Here is a 19,008-nt window from a genome sequence, read left to right as displayed (position 1 = left end):
AGTGAGATTAGCAAGAAATCAATGACATCTTATTCATCCAGCCATCACATCATAACTGGACGAGGCAGATAAAGAAATACAAATGGGGATGTATGATGATAGTCATCTTCATATAAAGTCAGACATCTAGAAAATCATATCTGACCCCCTCAACACTGCCTTTACAGATATCACAAAAGAATTAGCTGGGACTAGCATTTTGCCACTGACTGCATATATTTTTAAATGTACTAGAGACACCAGCCTTCAATGTAAGATTCACAGGGCAATGTATTTTGTGTAAGGCAGTCCTTTGATCCATTTTTGTCCATAGACTTGTGAAATCAGAAAAAAAGAAACTTTTTTTTTTAGAATGCACACAGAAGCTTTCAGCATCTCTCAGTATTAGCATATTTCTCCTTGCTAGGTGAGTTCACTGTACTTGGACAGGTTCAAGTTATTTTGAAGTTCCCATATGTATTTACTGTTATTAATATTGCAACATGCAAGGAAACTGACTCCTTTTGGAAGTGAAGAATTGTCCAGACCCATAAAAATATTATTCAAACTTTAGTGGCTGAACTAACTTTCTCACAGGATTAAAACAGCTAATGTGCATCAAAAATATCCATACTATGTCTTGTGCTGTCCAGCACAGGCTCAGCATCTTAGAAAATATGAAATAATCCAAACAGACCTATAAGCAAAGCTCTCTCTCCACAGCTTACATTCCAGCCTTTATTGCCTTACCCTCCCTTTAGGAGAGCTTCATTTACATTTTCAGTCCATGAAGTTTGGGAGACAAAGACTCAATGGCAACGCCCTTCAAAATGGATACTTGCAACCCAATACCTTCATCATCTAAGGTTACAACACTCACATGTTACCAGAGAACAACAATCAGTAAATTAATCATTATCTCAGCAAGAGCTCAGAGTGCTCTCCTTTGCTTTAATATAGCCCCATGGAAAAGCTCCATGTTAAATCTTTTCACCAATACATATTTAGGCATTCACATTTTAAACCTTCATTAATTAATACACATACATTTTCATTTCTGTGTGAATTAAATCAATTATGCTTCACATTTACCTCAATACATCAAGCTACATTCTCTGCTCTGCCTTTGTGTCATCTCAGCTTTAAGTTTCTAACTCTCTATTTTGTATTTCAACTCAGCTGTAGCCAAACAGGTGATGCAAATATCCTGTGATGATGGTCACAGGTTGAGAAAGGAAGAAAGGCCTGAAACTGACAGTGAAGAGAAGTATTATGTGCAGGAGGTCTAGAATGTGAAAAAGCATACTCTGAAGAGAGGGGTGGGACTAAGATAAGGAAGCCATACTTTTTACTTTTCTTTGTTGAATGAGATGAAGGACGAGGCAGCATTCTACTGTATATATAAGTTATCTCCCTGGTATCTGTATAGACACCCAAAATATTGACACCCTAGTTATCTGTATGGATGAAGGGTATAGATTGACTGTTGCATGTTTTAATTTTAAAAAGTCATTAAGGGCCATTTTTTGTAGTAGTTAATGGGCAGATCTACAGTCATGGTTTTTAACATTAAGGAAAGGTTTTGCTAATGTAGATGGACACATGACATCCTACTTTTTACATTTGTAATGATTTATTACCTTGTCTTTTTTATTGCTTAATTTTTAATCGTTTTATGCTGCTATATTGGTGAAACACTGCTCCTATCTCCCCACATAGCATTTTCCTTTTTTTTTACTGCATCAAAACTCCAGGATAATAATAATAATAATAATAATAATAATAATAATAATAATAATAATAATAATAATAATAATGCTGTTTAAATGGCAGCGCGGCTGGGGGGAGACCAATGTGGTATAGTGGTTAAGAGCGGTGGATTCGTAATCTGGTGAACTGGGTTCGATTCCCTGCTCCTCCACATGCAGCTGCTGGGTGACCTTGGGCTAGTCACACTTCTTTGAAGTCTCTCAGCCTCACTCACCTCAGAGTGTTTGTTGTGGAGGAGGTAGGGAAAGGAGATTTTTAGCCGCTTTGAGACTCCTTCGGGTAGTGATAAAGCGGGATATCAAATCCAAACTCTTTTTCTTCTTCTTCTTTCGCCACCTCGCTGGATCTTCCAGCCTACACACCCTCTTTTTATGCCTTGCTTGACAACGGCCTTGCTATGGACTAATGTCAGCCGCCATATTGTTGGGGCCACGTAGGATTTTTTCCACTTGGCAAATTGGCACCAGCTATTTGGTTTTCGTCTACCTTGTAGCAATCGTCACAACTTTGTAAGGTTAGGCACTGGGTAAGCCTTGTTTATGGGAGGGGAGGTTGTAGCTTCCGCTTGCCGCTCCTCGTTAAGGGTATCCCGTTAAAGGGATCCAGGGGTGTGGATTCTGCCCAAAGCCTGGGCATGGGCTAGGGCCATGCCACGACCCCATCAGTGACCCTGGGGGTGCCTCAATATGATGTATATCATAGGCTCCCCCTACCGGTGGGTTTACCCTTATGAGACTCCCTGCAGACGGGCAGGAGTCAGGATATAGTTCAGTTTCACCCAACGCCTAAGCCAAACCACTCACATTTATAACCATTAAAGTTATGGCCTATTTTATCCCATGAACCTAAACATTTGTGTCCGTGTGTTTATTATCTAAGGGAACCATGGGGCCTGGGGCCTCGCCACGCAAGTGGCTTACAGGCACAGGAAAACAAATTAAGTAATCCCTGCCTCCTCTTTGGTGTGTAAATGGGACTTGAACACAGCAGGGGGAAATGACCTTGCTCTGTTTTAAGCCACTAATGTGAACATAGCCCAAGTGAGCTTCACGGGTTTCAAATCATTTTTGCTCATAAATGAAAAATGTGGGAAATGCAGGTATTAAAGGGTAAAGGGACCCCTGACCATTAGGTCCAGTCATGACCGACTCTGGGGTTGCGGCGTTCAGGTATTATGAAGTATTAATAAATAATCTGCAACAAATCAATACGGTACTTGCTTTTAAAATCCAGAATTTATCCAAGCACAATCATCTGAAAAGAATTGCTGTAATTCTTAAATCACTTTTGATCCCCTCTACCTGAAATATCACCACCTGGCCCTATACTGAAGGTAGCATTGCCAGCCTACGATCAGCAGAGGGAAGACCTATGGTAACTAATAACTCATGGAACCTGAGTTCTTTCCATTCTTCAGGGTTGGCATTTGGAGGAGTACGATGGTGTTTGCATCTTCTTTTTAGAAGGAGGGCCGCAGCTCAGCAAGAGAGTACACACTTTGTGCAATTCCAGGCATTTCACGTTGAAAGTAGCAGGGCTGGGAAAGACTGGCACCTGAGACCCAGGAGAGCAGCTGTCAATCAGCGTAGACAGTACTAAACTAGATGAATTCCTGATCTGGCTCAGTATAACGTAGCTAGCTGCCTATTACAAAGCTAAACTAATGCTTAGCCTCAAGAACTGTATTATGAGCATTCATTCTCAGGTCTCTCCTCTGGCCTCATGAACTATGATGCTGCTCCATTACATATGCGAACTTAGGGCAAACGTCTATTGGCAGTATTTACAACCGTGCCAGCTGTAATCACGCAGCATCCTTTACTGACATGCAAACAGCTCTGCCTTTCAGTTGCTCTTGATAAAGCATTGTCACCACGGCATGACAACCGTAGCAGCTTTTTAGCTTTCTGTGTTTAAAACAATAAAACAGTGAAGGAGAAACACCGTTCCTTTCACACATTCAGAGAAAATAGCTGGATATTTATGGGTGTTGGAGTCCTGAGAGAGAGAAAGCGTGTGTGTGTCCCCCATTTGTGGAAATCATCACAATATCCATCTTTATATACTTGCATACAAAGGAGATGGCTTGCTTGTTTATCATTTTTTGCTGCATATTTTAAATTTTAGCCTCAACAAGAGTTTATGAGATTTATATCCATCTGTTCATCTTGGAACTTTAGAGGATGGAGATGTCACACAAACTGTCTGAGGCAGCAACAGGACAGCTACATGGGAGCTCAGTTTCTGGCATAGAGGTATACATGAAGCCTCCAGCTAGGTCCCTAATGGAGCTCATAGTTTCAACTATCTTTTTGTTCGATCCAGCTAATGTTTTTGAAGTCCTAAACTTGGCATATAAAATTAACCAGCTATGGCATGTGGCACAGTAAAAACAGATGGGGTTGCTTTACCCTGGAAGTGAGAGTTCTGCTGATTTTCAGGGGCAGATTATCTACAACCCCCTCTGTCTGTCTGTCTGTCTGTCTACCTATCATCTATCTATCTATCATCTATCATCTATCTATCTATCTATCTATCATCTATCATCTATCATCTATCTATCTATCTATCTATCTATCTATCTATCTATCTATCTATCTATCATCTATCTATCATCTATCTATCTATCTATCTATCTATCTATCATCTATCTATCTATCATCTATCTATCTATCTATCTATCTATCTATCTATCTATCTATCTATCATCTATCATCTATCTATCATCTATCTATCATCTATCTATCATCTATCTCTCTCTCTATCTATCTATCTATCTATCTATCTATCTATCTATCTATCATCTAAATGAGATGCCAAAGCCATCTTTGAATAATATTGTACAGCAGTTCCTATATCTATAGAGAAGTTGCTGTGATATCAAGTTAAAGCACTGAATACATATATGAACTTTGTCATTTATACCTCTCTTGTCCCTCTGATAAACTCAGCAAAAGGAAAAAAAGGGGGAACCCACTGTGAATACAGGCCAAGGAAAATACAGGTGTTTAGAACCTCTGTACATATTTGCCAATAAGACCTACCATTTTAGTTTGTTGTGCTTTGACACACTTCCTAGTTAAGGTGTTATTAAATGTTTATGAGTGGCACTCTGAACTTTAAAAACTCGGTATATAAAGCCTAGTAAAAGATGGAAATGTGTGCTGTTAGGATTGAACAGAAAAGGGAACGCTCTCCTTTTTTGTCAAATGTTGTGAAAGAGGGTATTTGATAAAAAGAGGTGCAAGTGTTATGTGAGAGAACTTGCATGTGAATGATTTTTCTGATTAGTAAGCGTACTTATGTGTGTGCATTTATGTGTGTGAATAGGGGAATTGAGAGGCAGTGTGAAGTGTAAATGGACACAGGGGCAGCATTTCAAGCAAATGCACCGGCAAATTAAAAATGTCTTGATTTTTAATGCATTGTTTTGGGAACATCTGAAACAAAAATCAGAGATCTCTAAAAATTACCAACCAGCTGAGCTTCCATCTTGTGTGATGGCTGAGTGTTTCTTACAGGTAATAAACATGTTTTATTGTTCCTTATTCTTGGGCAGCAGTTTGCAGCAGTCATCTCCATACAGAATTGGGGCCTAAAGTTGTGGCAACCTTAGGCTTTATCATTTCATAATTTACATCTTTAGCTCCATTTGCTGAATAAGCAAACATTTTTCATAAGCCAGGTTAAAAAATGCATTGATTTGACTGTACTTAACAAATATTCAGTGCTGATATGAAACAGCAGGGGAGGTGCAGAAGGAATGATAATTCCATCAAATGAAAAGGCTAGATTGGAGGGAGAAAAATTCTCCCAGGAAGAGGGAATATGCATAAAAATGATAAGAATAAGTTGAAGAAGTCTAATATTGATAGGAAGATTAAAAACACTTTGTTATTCCTATGGAAATTACTCTTGGGATATTCTGCATTGATGGCAGTTTTACTCAAAATCTATGGTTATTTCCCCCCACCAACCCCCTGGATTCGAAATTGACAAGACAGAATTTTCTAATAATGCAGCAAGAGGTGACATTGAAAGGATTAACTTGTATCAAAGTTAATAATTTATCATTGGAATAGGTAGTTCTAAGCTACATATGAGTAACATGACACCGTAGCAAACTAGAAGCATTAATAGATAGGACAGTGTGGAGGGGGTAAGAGAGATGCTGGATGGAATATACAGAACATACAAGTACCAAGTCATTTTTAATGTTGTTGTTCTTATGTTATCATTTCAGATGCTGGTGGTTGTCATCTTGCCAAAAACATATCATTTGATATTATCCTTCCCTTGAGAGAAAACCTTTCTGTGCCTATAAACACCAACACTCGATTGCTTTGCGGTTCAACTACATTCATGGACTGTTTCAAACATGCAGTGCAGCAACTGAAATTGTCTCAAATAAATAAAAAAGAGGATCTACAGACTGCACTCATTCTCATGTGAATATCAACAGTAGATAGTGTCAGTAGATAGAATCTGTAGCTTTTCTGCCTCAAGTCTAGTCATGCTGTTTCCTTTCCAATACTCCTTCCTTCTACTTGCTCTGTTATTTCATTGTTACGCTCTCACACTGGTGGGGATGGGAAAATCTGTCAATCTGAGTTTCTCAGTTTTTCACCCCAGGTCTATGAGTTTGAAACTTTTTTGTTTTTTTAAAAACGTATTCTCTGGAAAAGTCATCAGCATTTTTCTACAAACTTATCCTAATATACACTGTGAGCAATTTTGGCTCATATGCCCATTTTTTAAAAGCAAATTTACTTAATACAATGCATTTTTGCGTGATATTTTCATGCGAATATATGCATTTTTATGAACCTTCCTTCGTAGATTTTTGTACACATTATTTGGTTAGAGAACTGCAATGAAACATTGGGGAAAATGTGAATTTGAAAGGATGGTTGTGTCTAGGATAAAAATCCTTTCGAGAAACATTCTACCTCATTCCTTGCTCTTCCAGTATATCTTAACTGTGGTTGTGGGCTAGGGCAATAGCCATATGTTTTTAAATGTCTGAAAATGAGCACTGCATTTTAAGATGGAGGTTTGTAGCAATACAGAAGAACACTTTCTCTCTGCATGTCTACATGGAAGCTGAGCAAGAAGTACAGAAATCCTCCTTTGGAAAGTGTTTCCAGCGCTTCCATGCACCAGCAGAGATGTCTGGGCTGGTGTTCATTTCATGCTGATTCTACATCTTTGACATGGACTGCAAACACCATATTCTTTCTTACACTATGCTGAAAAGGTTGAATGCATGCCTAACAGAAATCAGTCAGTTTGTTTTGTTGTATTACCAGCTTCAGGAATAATAAAGGGCACATAGGATACAGTTCGAGTTACCCCTTGCAGGGAGCTACTTGCTCATTCGTGTTAGTATCTCATGATCCATTGCAGGAGTTTACAAGAATTCGTTTTTTCATATAAAGCTTCTGATTTCTCCTGGTGAAGAATGTATTTTAAGCTCAAAATGCATGCAGGGTACGTGCCTTGTATCATTCTGAGTGGCTCAACAGAGAGGTCCCTGTTGTTCTCACCCAAGCGTCAACTCTAAAAGCTGCTAATGATAATTTACATGTATCATTAACTGCAGGAACTGATCATGCTTATCCAGTGGAGATCAGACTTGGAATGAAGCCCATAAGAAGAATTAGGAAATGCCCATAGGACAGTCATGTCTACAGGGAACAGAAAGAGAAAGGAAAGGCAGGGAAATGGAAGAGAGAGTAGGAAACAAAGGGAAGATGTATTGGTCATTTCAATAAGTGGTGGAGGCCACATTCATGCCACACATTTAAAGTACTATGATACCACTTTGAGCCGTCACGGCTATTCCCAAATAATTCTGGGAGCTGTAGTTTGTTAAGGGTGCTTAGAGTTGTTAGAAGACCCTTATTCCTCTTCCCAGGGCTCCAATTTTCCAATTGATCCCACTTCACAGGGATTGTCTATATGTCGATCCTAGTGAACATACAAAACCTGGACTTTGGTCACTCACTTTGCTACTGACAGTCATCCAGACCCAAGGTAGTAATGAAACTGGAACTAATCATAGGATAGAAAAGAAGAAGAAGAGTGTTGGATTTGATATCCCGCTTTATCACTACCCAAAGGAGTCTCAAAGTGGCTAACATTCTCCTTTCCCTTCCTCCCCCACAACAAACACTCTGTGAGGTGAGTGGGGCTGAGAGACTTCAGAGAAGTGTGACTAGCCCAAGGTCACCCAGCAGCTGCATGTGGAGGAGCGGAGACACGAACCCGGTTCACCAGATTACGAGTCTACCGCTCTTAACCACTACACCACACTGGCTCTTTATCATATCATACAAACATTAACTAAATAATGTACTTGTTAAGCCCTTTATAGCTGTAAGTCTTGTGGCATTTTTGGAGCTTGAGTAAATATGGAAAGCCTTTAACACAGTATGTTAAACCCAAAGGGTGGTGGTTATTGTTGTTAATTGAATAGCATTTTTACTTAGGTGCTAAACTGGAAGCACTGAGTTCTCTTATAACAAAACATACATGAGTAAATGATATCTTACTTGGAACAGAAAGAGCATGCATGGTTGCTTGCATACATCCTATGATATGTTAAATCATGAAACATATTGTTATGAAAGGGAGGCTAAACCCAAGAAATTAATGTCAGAATCTAGTTAATATTTGGAGTATTGATGGGAAGATTCCTGGGCAGTGGAAAATTACAGGCTAAGGTTCCTTTCCAAGCCATGGCCTCACCTGGGAAAGAACAGAAGGTTGCCAAGTTGATTGTGTGTGTGTGTGTGTGTGTGTGTGTGTGTGAGAGAGAGAGAGAGAGAGAGAGAGAGAGAGAGAGAGAGAGAGAGAGAGAGAGATGACAGGAAAAGAGTTCCTTTGACAAGGTGTGCTGGGAACAAGAAGGTAGATCAAAGACAGAGATCCATCTTGGGCAGGCTGGCTGAAGGCAGGCTGGGAAAGATGACTTGGACTCCAGGGCTGCACTGCTGTGGGAAACAACCCCCTCTTGAGATGACCACTCTGTAAGATCTGGACTCCTTCCATTCAAAGTCAGGTGTAAATATGTGAATTGATCAGATTTTGTAAAGCTACAATAGCCTCCACCGTGCCTTGATTCTCAAAGGAACACAGACCTTGGGCGAGTGCTTGGAACCCCCCTGGAATCTTGCCTTAGCTCAGCAGTGTTTGGGGGCAGTGCCCAACTTTTGTAACAATACCTATTTTGACACTAAGATGCTCTGTAAATGGGTGACCAGTTGACATTTCCTGAAAGTGTTTCCTAATATGTTTGCTTTGACAGGACTAACTTCCATGTGAAGAGGCTTAGAATCAGCGACTTGCTATTACAGTTGATCTGTGTTTCCGCCAGTGGTTTCTCAGCTCTCATGTTTTTGCATCCTGCAACCTAAATAGATTCCCCAGAACAGTTGAGATAATGCACTAAAGAACTCACAGCCTCCTTTCCTGCTCAGAAAATAACCTGCCTCCTGCTGCTTCCAGCAAATGGCTTGTTAAACGGAGTGACTTTTGGTTCAGAACCCTGCCAGGCTCTTTATATGTTGATACCTGAAGCTGCCAAGGCCGATCCTTTTGGATGATGTACAACTAGCTGCCCATTCTGTCTTGAAATGGGCAGGAATTACAGCAGACAGGCAGGGGGCCTCTCCATAGACTGTGCTTGCCAGCTGTCCAAAAATGGTTCCAGACGGAGCACTTTTGCTAACTTACGGCACTGAGAAAAGGAATGCAAATTGATGAGTGTGACCCATAGCAAGGGCAATTTTACCCTTTCATTCAGGGACACGGGAGACGAAACGCAGCACACAGTGTGATGCCTATTTACACCCCTAGAATATATAATTTGTCAAAATCATGTTCTTCTTAATACCTTATTAGATTACTGTGCCAGCCTTAGGCATCAGTAGTTCTTATGGTAATTGAGGCCTCCCAGTGTCAGAGTTCCAACATTACGGTTCCTCATTTTCAACTACAGACAGCGGGGGGGGGGGACGACACACACAACCCACATAAAACACCCAGATTTCCTGACAATTGTTCTTTATTTTCTCACTCCCTTTTGGAAACGATGCTAAAATACTGCCTGGCATCATCTTTTGACAGATCATAATTGCCTAGAGCAACCCCCTCTACCTGTGCATATTAATCATTTCTAATAACTCAAACAGTGAGTTGTGGAAATAATAAAGAAGATAGGGAGATTTGCATGAGGGAAGAGGAAAATGCAAAGCCCAAGCTGGATAAATCGATTGAAAAGCAAGGACAAGCCTGCCTGCTGTTTTTCCTCCCAGGTCACATTGCATCAGGTATTCAGAGAACAGGTCACTGGCAAAATATTTTGCTAAGAAATGCGAGTTATTAGCTTGGTGAGGCTGCAACTTCAGATAACCTGGGCGCACCTTTGCAGGCAAAGGGAAGTATGCACTGCTTGGGCACTCTCTGAATGTAGAGCAGACCCTCCAAATGTCTCTACCTGTATTTTCTAGGGACATTTCTGAATTTACAGGAGTCATCCCTGTTTCAGTTTTGATCCCGAATGTCCTTCTTTTCCTTAGGACGTCTCGTTTTCATAGGAAAGGTATTGGAGGGTATAGAGTTATGCAAAAAAAAAAAAAAAACCCAAGCCAAGGATATAAGTAACTACACAACCTTTAGAAGACATCTGAAGGCAGCCTTGTACAGTATAGGAAAGTTTTAAAATGGTTAATGTTTTATTTTGCTTTTATATATGTTGGAATAGGGTGTCCCTATTTTCACTGGAGAAATGTTGGAGGCTATGGAGGCTTATATGGTATATAAGCTATGGCTTATAAACATTGCAATTAACTAAATAAGGGGGGAAAATGCCTCACCAGGAACAGACATTCCATTTTTATTTTGTTAGATGTAAATCCCACCTTCCCTCCCAGCCCATCTGAATCCTGACAACAACCCTATGAGGTAGGTGAAGCTGACAGGAAGTGATTATCCTAGGATTTACCCAATGAACTTCATGGCTATGTTGGAGGGCGTTAGAACTTGGGTGTCCCCAGTTTAACAACCTAACTACTTTCTGCTGCTGTCTCTCCTGTCATGTGAAATGAATTTATGAAGAGTTGGCTTTCATCAGCTTATCCCTCTTGTCTCGATTCTGCTTAAAATATGCGAGCTTCCCTCATGCAAATATACAACATGGATCTGTGCTTGGGAAGCAAGGCATTTCTTGCATGACAGAACCCAATTCTTTTCAATATAAGAAAAAGAAGAAGAATGCTTGATATTTACCATTCCAGCTGCAGCCTATGGGAGCTTGCCCCTTTGTTCATGGGCATCTTGTGCTATTTAGATGTTCATTTTCCTCCATGCTTATATTAAAATTCACATCACATCACATGAAAAATATGATCGCCTCAGTCTGATGTGTTTATTCTGCACAGTTTTGGTAGCACTTATCTCCCCGCCATCAATACTGCTACAATCTCACACCAAGTCATCATACTGTTCTGTTTTTGTGAGATTCCTTCCATCAGCGAAGCTAATTTAATAATGTTTTCACTGACGGGCAAAAAGCCTGCTAAGCTAAGCCTCTATTACCTTTTCTATTTTTCTTCATGCTCTTTTGCCTGCTTATCCCTTTTCTATTATGAGTGAAAACAGGTAGTTTACTTCTTTTTGGTGGACACCACAGTCCTTCGTTGCTATTTGCCTCCTGTACTTTCCAGGATTTCTGCCCCCTCCTTCTCAGTTTGTGGCTTTTATTTATTGCAATAGTCCAGGAGGAAAAAATAGTAATAATTGCAGGCAGGCTACACTATGGGCCTAATGAACGTTATGTTTGTGAAGAATGGAGCTCTGATTCTGTGGCACACTTCAGTAAATTATACAAATTAAATATTCATTACTTAGTACTTCATTAGTTCACATTTGGAACACTTTTTCTTCATTATAATAGCCCAAGGAAAGACTTCTTTCCTCTTAAAAAAATAACAACAATAAAGCCACTTCATTCCATTATTTTTCAGAAACTCTTTAGTTACCGTGATAGGACAAAGTTGTATTTCTTACATTGCTAGCCAGAGCATCCTTTTTTAGGTTTGCTTTTTTAGGTTGAATATGCATTAATTCACAAAACTAAAATGTGAGCAGTTCCTATTTCAGCTGCTGACAGAGCTAAATATTTATATACTCACTCCTCATTTTAACTATGGATTTGCTTATACACTTAATCCGTGTTCAAAAACCGGAATATTTAGCTAGCTTGGGATCTATTGTCCAAAATGAATAAAAAATGGATTTCTGAATTATCTCACTTGTAAATTCCTATGCATACCCCTTTTGCTTCATAGCATTAACCAGGTTTGTCATTATACGTCTGCACCAATGATAGCCATGGTTTGGTTGTAACTTAGTATTTGAAATTATAGGTTCAAGGTTGATAAGACATCATAGGTGACAAAAACACCTGTGCAGTCTTACATATAACTGGCTTCAATTGAGTCATGGCGGCAAACCATGGTTGTATGTGTCAGAGAAGTGGGGTCAGTGAGGGGAAAAAACCTGACTATTCCAATTTATAATGAGGGTAAAATAACCTAGCACAATAGCTTCTGAATCTATTTGTCTGAACTTTGACAAGTTTAATATCCAGGGGGCGCTTTCCTCATGTTACCATTTTTCCACACCAATTGCCCACAAAAAAACTAGGGGAGGGAATGTGCTTACTAACCCCCACCCCAATTGTAAAGTCTGCCCTTGTGGAGAACCACTGTACCCATCTTTCTGAAATTTGGCAAGCTTCATCCCATCAGAAGGGTTGGCTGTGCAGAAATTACAAAGCTTAACAGACAGATACATATCTACTGAGAAATATTCTAGGCAAATTGTTGGCCCCTGAACATGAAAAAGAAGTGAGCATCGCAAGCCTGCAGCCTTATACTGTCATTGCCCAGTGGCAAGATTAGCTCATCTCACTGCTTGTGCTCCTTCTGGTTTTGCTAATAAAGTCCAGAAATATGAAAGTGGGGACTTTAAAGTTTCCTGCATGAAAGCCTTTGGCTGGACCTGCCTAATACATATTTTTAAAGTTTTTTATTAATGTAAAATCAAAAGTATACTCTGGAGAAGCTCCTTTGCTTGCAAAAACCACCCACAGGAAAGAAAGGCTATATAGTCATTCTTAGGTTCCCCACTGTAATCACTGAGGTGTGTATGAGAGAGAGAGAGACCTTCAGATTTAACAGATCAGATCAAAACACACATAACAAATATTGGACACTGAGCAGATCCAAAATAGATCTGACTGCTTCCAAACGCTACAGATACAAGGTGAATGTTGTAGTCACGGCACATCCCTTTTATTGCAAAGATTTAAGTCTTCAGGCGTTCTATTCACTTGTAAAAGCAACACACAAACAGTGAGAGTGGATATGAGTGTCCTAATGTGTTGCCCCTGTTACTTTCCATGAGTTGGATTGTGAACCTCTGAAGAGGACAGCCTTCACAAGCACAGGAGGTTTTCCATCTCGGGAGATCCAAAGTCATTGTACGGTGTCCTTATTCTACTAGGTGGGTTGGGGCCAGATGAAGCCTTGGCTTGCAAGTTCACACTCAAATTTGTGTGGACTGATTTCAGAGCTTAGCATACCTCTCCCTCCTCGATATAATGCTTTTATGCATGAGTAAAATGCCTGAAGAGCGTGTATGTACTTCACTGATATATAATTACATTTGGATGAGAATTCATTGTATTAATTTACAGCATGCATGTACGTATCGAGCAACAGAAGGCTAACTTCTGTATCCTTTTCCTGAATAGTTTTCCAACATTAGCTGTTTTATGATTAGTGTGTTCGTATTCCCATAGCTCACCGGTTGACCATTATTGTAGAGAAAAAGCTTTGTGATCAAGTGACAAAGTTGTATATTTAATGCCTGAAACATGTAAAAATTTTGCTGGTAAGCAGAGAGTGCAAATTAAGCGAGTCCCAGTCTGTAAATAAGACCCTTTGATTATACAGACATTAACATATGAAATTAATATCTTTGAAGAAGTTACACAGCTTGAGGCAAAAACTCAGGGTGGTTAACAAAGCCCCTCGTGTACACTATCCAGTGATAAGCCTTGTGTCATCAAATATTTTTATTTCATACAAGATGCCCACATTGTAAAAAGCAGTTATAACCATAAGCTCCAGCTATGATCACTATAAAGAAAATCAATATTAAATAAAAGCATTAAATAATGCAGCATTTATCTTTTTGCTCATGTCGCTCATTTATTGATATATTTTTTTAACATAACCGCCTCCTTCTAACATGCACAATAGCTGCAACCCAACCTTACGGACAATAAACATGTCCAGGAAAGAAAACTCAGCAGATATTTAAGCCTTTTGGTGAATGATGATCCATTGGTTTTTCACCTTAACAAAAACACCCAACTGCAAAAATAAGAGGGCTTTTTATTCTTCCCCAAGAAAAGGATGACAGGGAAAACAGATGGAAGCAGATCACAGATACACCTGCATGCGCAGCCACAGGGTTATGGGCACATCCAGGCACTCATAAGGATTCGTGCAATGACACATCATGTGCAGTGACCCTAATTTTGATACTATGGATATAAAAGTACCACATTTTTGGTAAATATATATATATATATAAAGGTAAAGGTACCCCTGCCCGTTACGGGCCAGTCTTGACAGACTCTGGGGTTTGTGCGCCCATCTCACTCTATAGGCCGTGGGCCAGCGCTGTCCGGAGACACTTCCGGGTCACGTGGCCAGCGTGACAAAGCTGCATCTGGCGAGCCAGCGCAGCACACGGAACGCCGTTTACCTTCCCGCTGGTAAGCGGTACCTATTTATCTACTTGCACCCAGGGGTGCTTTCGAACTGCTAGGTTGGCAGGCGCTGGGACCGAGCAGCGGGAGCGCACCCCGCCGCGGGGATTCGAACCGCCGACCTTTCGATCGGCAAGCCCTAGGCGCTGAGGCTTTTACCCACAGCGCCACCCGCGTCCCCATATATATATAACCCTAGTATTAAAGGCATATGCTATGCAAGGATTTATTTATTTATTTTTTGGTCAACCTTGAAATGATGGCATCCAATTAGACTTCCTGGTTTGTAAAGAACCATTCCCATTCCATGTTTTTGAAAGTATTTTCATTCTGTTCACTTTTTTCTGAGTTGAACCTGAGTATAGCTCCATGGTTGATAGGTGTCCTATGTTGATCCTGAGCAGGCAGCAGACTGTGTCGATAGGATGCCTGCAGTTACTGAGGCCAGACTACAGAAAGCCACATGTTTTAGATCATGGGTGAGGAATGAGTTGAGCCGTAAGGTGCAGAAGAGCCACACTGCTCTGTGTTGTGAGGGACAGTGGACTGCAGATTTATAAAGAACTGAACATCAACCCTGGGCTATTTGCATCTCTAAATTCTACCATGTGAAATACAAAACTAAGATTACGAGAGCCACCTGTTACTGTCAGCATATCATACTATTTTAGGAAAAAATCCTAACAGACTTGAAGAGCACTTCGGGTTGTAATGGACAGCTCTGTGAAAATCTTATCAGACTTTCTCAATCTTGGGTCCCCAGATGTTTTTGAACTACAAGTCCTATCATCCCTAGCTAGCAAGGCCAGAGCTCAGGGATGGTGGGAGTTGTAGTCCAACAACATCTGGGGACCCAAGGTTGAGAAACATTGCATGTGAAGCTGAGGGGGGGGGAAGCAAATTCTGCACTGGGGGATGAAAAGAAAACTGCCAGTACTGTGAAGCATACAAATATGTGATATAGCCAGTGCTATTTTCTAGAAAAAGAGGTGTCGGAACTCATTATGAATGCCTTCCTTGTTCTCTTAGAATAGCAATGGTGCCCACCTGAGAGGTGCCGGAACTGAGCAGTAGACCACTTCTGCACATGCGCAGAAGCGGTCCTCAGGTTGCGGAAACCTCGGGATCCAACCGGACCTCTGGAATGGATCCCATCCACAACCGGAGATACCATTGTATTCCTGACCACTGTAATGTGGAGGGGCCTAGTCCATGTTTTGTATTTGTGTGTTCTAGTTCACCAGGGTCAGGAGCAGTTCCAGTCCAGATCTAACACAAGCTCTGGAGAGCAGGTCAAAATGGAACTGAGAAGATAGATTTCTAGTGGCTTTTCATCATGCCCAATATTTGCTTCAGTTTATAAATAAAATATTTCGGTCACCATCCTTTGTGCCAAGAGTACATCTTACAATTGTGATGAGAGACTTCTGGACACTGGCTGAGGACTATTTCACAGACAAAAACCTCTGCGTGCCTGTTGATAGTGTAAGTGTGTGAGTGTTGTTACTTCACCTTCCTGCTATGTTTAAAACTGAAGAGGAAATTAGACCTACTATGGCTGCTCTCCCAACCTCCCCTCATTTGTTGCTCATGATTCCCACACAACTGTGGGGGTAAATGAATGACTAGAAATTTTGTTCTGTGCTATGGAGATAGACCACAGTATTAAAAAGTGCCCACTTTTTCTGCACTATGCTGGAGAACAAGTGTTTGATAGGTTTACCAGCTGCAGGAGGTGATTATGATTATCAGTGCAAAGGAGGCACTGACAAAGCATTTTTCTCCAAAGAAAAATATTGATTTTGAGGTTATAAGTTCCACCAGGCCAGGCAGAAGCTGGAGGAATGCATGGATGAGTTTCATGCACGTTTGAGAAGCCTAGCTGCTTCCCATGAATTCAAATATTGACAGCGAGACACAAGCTCAGATATTTCAAGGATGCCCCAGGAACATAATTTCTAGGGACTCAAATTTGCTCCTCCCTAAACTGCTGCACACTGCTTGCACTTACGTGATGGCAGAGGTACACACTCAACAAATGGATGCCCGCCCAGCAAAAATGATGAGTAAGCTTCTGATGGGGAAACTCTGGCTTCAGCCCTGCCTCTCCCCGACAATATCCTCATTGAGCAGACAAAAGAAGTATTTGTTGTAAATGTGTCAAGCTGTGGCAGATCACAAAGATCACCATCTCAGAAATTTATCAGGCCATCTAACTACAGGAATCCAAAAGCACAGAAGGCTGTTAATGCAATTGATGCTGATCGTCACTCTGCAAATAACACTGGATCATTTTCAGAATGAGCTGATCTTTTGGTCACTGATGACCTCAGTGGTCCATATGTTTGTACTCTATCCCCAGTGCAAGGCACAAACCAGGCACAATGTTTCAGCATGACATAAAATTCTCATTTATGGGTATCACATGGAGACTCTCATCCTTTGTGACAATCACACATCTTACAACCACAGAGCACTAAATAAATCAGGTCAGTTTGGCTTAGATAGCTGTTGTCCCACACCTCAGCTGCCTACCCACCATACATTTAAAGCACATGACTTCCCTCAGGAACTGTAGTTTGTTAAGGGTTCTGGGAAATGTAGCTGTGTCAGGGGTAAACTAGAGTTCTCATTATTCTTTGGGGGAAGTCATGTACTTTGAATATATGGTAAGGTAAAGGTAAAGGGACCCCTGACCATTAGGTCCAGTGGTGACCGACTCTGGGGTTGCGGCGCTCATCTCGCTTTGTTGGCCGAGGGAGCCGGCGTACAGCTTCCAGGTCATGTGGCCAGCATGACTAAGCCACTTCTGGCGAACCAGAGCAGCGCACGGAAACGCCGTTTACCTTCCCGCCGGAGCGGTAGCTATTTATCTACTTGCACTTTGACGTGCTTTCGAACTGCTAGGTTGGCAGGAGCTGGGACCGAGCAACAGGAGCTCACCCCGTCGCGGGAATTTGAACCGCCGACCTTCTGATCAGCAAGTCCTAGGCTCTGTGGTTTAACCCACAGCGCCACCCACATCCCTGAATATATGGTGCATGTAGCCTTAAAGTCAAAAATAGGGTTGCCGTATTTCAAGAAGTAAAAAATAAAAAGCCTGGACATTCTGCCAATTTCCTGAAATCCCCCCTGGACGCTAATTCCATCATTGGAATATCCAGACATATGGCAACCCTAGCCAGAATGAATTTCCTGGATACCTATCTGACAACCCTACATGAGACTTTAGTAGTCACTTCTTAGATTTTTAAAGGGAAGGTACAAAAATGTAAAGGAACACATAAGAAGCAAATATAGACACACACAAAAAACCCCTCTCAAAATTTATACTGCAATCTTTGTCACCAAACAGGAGCACAACAAACACTGCAACTATTATTATTCCAAACTAAGGGCAAAAAAATACAGCAAAAAAGTCCTCATGTCAATGAAAGATGGTCTGATAAGGTTCCTACCACAAACACAAAGCCCGTTTTATGTAGATCAGATTTGCAGCTAATTTATATTTCATGCTGTTTAACAGGTGACATCTAATGAGAATTATTCACTTCTCTCTTTTTTTTACTGTACCTTATCAGGGGCTGCTAATAACAAGCCTTCCTGTTTTGCATGCAAGTTGCATCTTTTCATGAAATTTTCAGCAGCCTATGACTTACTAAATAAAGCTGTCACTCAATCCTCATTTCCCCTCTGAGTGCAAGGAATCAAAATGGACACTGAATTAATACTTGGTATTGTCTTTGTTTCATGAGGCCTCCACAAGAGCTTTGTTCTGTCACCTTTAATGCACTCTCCTGGAAGGACTTGCAATCTGATTTCCTATCAGATGCACAAAGAGCTGAATATTACAAAGCTGATGCTGGGCTCAATCTAATTTATGTCTTTGAAATCTCTTGCAGGTGTGGGAAGCAGTTAGTTGGGAGTCTTTAATGGAGATTTCCACATGCTCTTTTCCCCCCTCCCATAGAGGAACTTGAATTAGCACACATTTATCTTATTTCTTGAAATTAAAACATAATAAGTGAAGAAGAGATTACGCTGCATTCATTTAGTACTGGCGCTATTAGGGCTCCCTTCTCCCAGTAGTCAAATACGGGAAGCAAAAGGCAAACAGTTCAATCATGAGCACATTTAGTCAGAAGGAAAGTCTCACTAGGTTTAATGGAACTTACTACGTGTTAAGTGGGTGTATTGTTTTCAGGCACATTGACTTAACGATGTACAGATGTCCCCACACTTACGTGGAATTGACTTGTATGTACGCAGCGCTGGGAAATAATTAAATAATTCCACTCAAAGTCAGAAATGGCAGGAGAGAGCTGGAGAGTCCTCATGGCTCATGAGTAGACCCTCCATGGAGTCCAAAGAGTACGTCAATGAGGGCAGAGGAAGCCCCAAAGAGACCAGAG

General features: G+C 40.9%; 1 long non-coding RNA gene across 1 annotated transcript in view; it reads right to left on the bottom strand.

Moving 5' to 3' along the window:
* The window catches only part of LOC308596654, a 73,572-nt gene that overhangs the window by 6,990 nt on the left and 47,574 nt on the right, over positions 1–19,008 (bottom strand). The gene's annotated exons all lie outside the window — the stretch shown is intronic.

This window comes from Podarcis bocagei (assembly GCF_964188305.1).
Source record: "Podarcis bocagei genome assembly, chromosome: 10".
NCBI lineage: Eukaryota > Metazoa > Chordata > Lepidosauria > Squamata > Lacertidae > Podarcis > Podarcis bocagei.
Note: the sequence above shows the minus strand (reverse complement) of the source record. Positions and strands in the feature narration are given on the sequence as shown.